Consider the following 3,880-nt stretch of genomic DNA (forward strand, 5'->3'; position numbering starts at 1 on the left):
TTTCCTCTGACCGATTGTAAGGTGATAATTAGAAAATGCGAATCTGTCTGCTCTGTTCTTATTTGGGAGGAGGATCCAAGCGTTTGGAGTTTATATGCAAATCTCCTGTTATGTATCTATGATAGGAAAATATGGAAATCTATTGCTTGAACATAAATATTGTTGGTCTCCCCATTGAAGTTCTTCATTGAATTTTTGAAAAGACACATACGTCCACTAGAAAACCAATCTCAGCTATTGTGCAGAATTTTTGTTCTCTATCCCATATGACTATATCTGGCCTGTTGTGCTTACACCCCGGGTATTGCTTTAATTGGACGTTTCCAGCAGTATGGTATTTAAAAGAACTTTAAAGATGTGGTTACTTTCTGATTCTGATGTGCATTTGAAATGGCCGCCAGGACAATCCTTCCTGCATGTAGCGTTGTAGATCGTCAGAGCGACAATTTCATTTCTCCTGAGAAGGTAGTACCTTGCAGAAATTTTTGGCTAGCTTCGACATGAGCGATAGATTTCACATCTGCATGGTATTGCTGATAGTCTATCACAGCGTGGAGGTTTAGCGGCATCCTTATCTCTTTTGTTGGTCAGGAATTTAGTAGCTACTCCCTGTTCATGGATAGCAAGGTTATAGTGTTCTAGGTGAAATGTGAAGTACTTATGGGTGGTCCAAGATAGGCTACTAATCTTCCCAAAGTTACTGCCAGTCTCTAGCTTGCGGAACATGTACCCATGCATATCTTTCTGCTGGTATGATGAGCAATTCTCTATTTAAGTAGGTCAGTCCAACCACCTTTGTTTAACGTGTAGTAGCTGTAAACTCGGAGTATCTGTTTCGGAGTCTCCGCGTAATTTCATACCGTTATTATTTTATTGGGGAGTACACATGTGGTGTACTCATATCTCACTTTGATGTTTAGTAGGTGTAGTTTAAATAATATAATGAGGCACATAAAAGCAGTTTTGGCGGACCTTATAACTTTATTTCTATCCCTCTGTTTAACATAGAAACTGCCAGTGTCACAGTTGGTGTAGAAGGTACCAATAATTTGTTGCAGATGTCTTCAAGTGCTCATTCTGATGTCCCGAATGTTAGTACTAGATTTGGCATTGCAAAAGCATTGTCCGATATCGTATGATTGAAAGAAGACAGCTCTAACTTCCATACCTTCCGTAGTCTTCTGAAGTATTCTTTTGTCATTCTGGTATTACAGCAACAAGAAATACAATTTTCTCGTCTATTTCAAGGCATTTCCAACATTCATCATTGGCGATAGGTCATTGATATCCATATTCTATCCCTGATCGATAATCTTCATTTGACTACCGAGCAAATTTCCTGAGCAAATTCCATTCCTATATCTGAAACGTTGCGAGCAGTTATACCAACATTTTGTGTCAAGAATGTTACTCAAATACAGCTTAAGGTCATCGACGAAAAAAGGGGTGAAAAAAATAAATCTTTCTTTCATCTATAGCTTTTATCAGGCAACCTTAAGAGGTGAACTGTTAGCACTGAAAGTATTACAAATAACCTATCAGCCTGAAACGAATCTGTTGATTGCATAATTCTGTTGACTACAGTGCTAGATTAAATTCTTAAAAATACATCTGTGAACCATGTTGTCATTAGTCTCTTAACGGCATTAACTATAACAGTTGGAAACTTAGTAAGGTGTAGGCACTCTTTTATCCATAAGTGAGGAACAGCCAAAACGCCTTATTATACATACAGTTAGCAGATTTCGAAGTTAGCAGCTTTCGTCAAGGTCAGCTTCGTTGATGAGGAGTTATTCATCACAGCCCCAGACTTGTTTCTTTTCTCTTGCCTTGTCTTTTATCTGCACATTGTGTGGTTTAAAATCATTCAATCAACCAGTATATAATTTATCCATCACATTCAAGCGTGGAATTAGCCTTTCATTTCTGTCAATAAGCATCTCCTGGTTTTTAGCTACTAGTGTAGTACGTGCAACTGTCAACCAGTGTAGCATATCAGTTTCAGTATTTTTTGTTTTTGTTTTAGAGAGACTGACAAAAGCTGTCCTGTACAGCGTTAGGTTTCTTTACTAATAATCAACTATCATATATCTCCCGAGGGATTTTTCGCTCGGCGGTTTTGCGGGGACCATCAAGTAAATTTCACGGCTAACATTACAAGTGTTTGAATGCGCGCGTGCAATGTTTATGCACATCTTTATGTTTGTGTGTGTGTGTGTGTATGTTTGTGTGTGTGTGTGTGTGTGTGTGTGTGTATGTGTGTATGTAATTTTGTCTGTCTATATACACACACACGTACGCATGTACACACACACGAACGCACGTACACACACACATACACACATAACCGATGTAGTAAATATATAGTCAAACTATTTCTTTGTAGATTGAAAACAAAATTACGGACAGCCTTACACGATATTTAGATCATTAATCGCTCAACAGAAATGTCTACATCACTTTGACAAAAAGCATAAAAACAAGCAGCCAATTTATTTATATACGAGAGTTGGCTGAAAGGCCCATAAGTTGACTATGAAGGAGTGATGCTAGTGCTGTGAAATCTTATATGCATTAATTTAAACTCTTATTAATAACGGCATCATTTCTTTGTAGGTAAAGTGACATTGCACTGTTCAAAGATTTTAAAGGTAACTATTAACGATTTCTTTTTAAAATGGACAAAATTTGGCATTGTGGAGTTATCAAGTACCTGCAGAAAAAGGGTTTAGCCCCCAACGACATCCATGCTACATTAGGGAATGAAGGTGCAACTTTATTAATAATGTAAAAGTACGTAGCGGAATTTAGAACTGGAATTGAGAACCTTGAAGATGATACAGCAACTGGATATCCTGCAACTGCCACCCCCTAGGAAAACATTGATCATGTTTATCTCAGGGCGATGGACAACAAGTGATTGACAATAAATCAAATAGCCAATGCTAATAAGATGTACTATGAAAGAGTTGAGAATATATACTGCACAATGAACTTGGCACGACGAAGGTTTCTGCACGATGGGTGGCACGTCTTCGGACACCCATCAGAAGCGCACCAGGTTGATCACATTACGGGTTAATATCTGACATTGAGACAGATCCAGCTGGCTTTATTCAACATTTTCTAATATAAGATGGGAGACAATCTACGCAGAGGAAACACCCCTCCTCACCGACTCCAAAGAAAGCCAAGTTCGTTTCATCTGCAAGGAAGGTGATGACCTTAGTAGTTTGGATGCAAAAGGCATTGTGTTTATTGACTATCTTCAAAAGGGCTACACCTCAATGGAAACTACTATGCCAAAATGCTGAGGCAGCTACGAAGGTTTATCAAGACCAAACATCTAAGAAAACTGAGTAAAGGGGTCTTGTTTGATCAGGAGAATTCTCCAGCACACGGTTCTTGGTTTCAATGGCTGTTGCGCTCGACTGTGGTCTTGAACTGGTTGATCAGCTTCTCTATTGTCCTGATTTGACTCCATCTGACTATCAACTGTTCCTTAATATGAAACAACACTTGGTTGGGAAGCAGTATCGCAGTGAGGATGACGTCATATTTGCTACTGATGACGTTTTTTACCAGTTTCTTTTGAAGTCTCCTTTGAAAGTTAGATATCAGTTTACCCGGAAAGAAACAATACAGTTAATAAGAAGATCTGAAATTAATGCATGCGAAATTTCACAGCTCTAGCCTCACTCCTTCATAGCCAGCCTATGAACTTCTCAGACCACCTTTGAGTTCAACAAATCCAGTATCTACGGAAATCTACTAATTTGCGTACCGTCAGTGTTTGACACTTTATTGTATACCAGTGTTCTATCAACGAGTGTCTCAATCCATACAATATCAAGGTGTATATCAAGGTGTATATATATAT

General features: G+C 38.5%; 1 protein-coding gene across 1 annotated transcript in view; it reads right to left on the reverse strand.

The window, feature by feature from the left end:
- LOC106876327 (uncharacterized) overlaps positions 1-3,880 on the reverse strand; it is a 74,364-nt gene that overhangs the window by 38,537 nt on the left and 31,947 nt on the right. The window lies entirely within an intron of this gene.

The sequence above is a fragment of the Octopus bimaculoides genome, chromosome 1, assembly GCF_001194135.2.
Source record: "Octopus bimaculoides isolate UCB-OBI-ISO-001 chromosome 1, ASM119413v2, whole genome shotgun sequence".
Classification (NCBI taxonomy): Eukaryota; Metazoa; Mollusca; class Cephalopoda; order Octopoda; family Octopodidae; genus Octopus; species Octopus bimaculoides.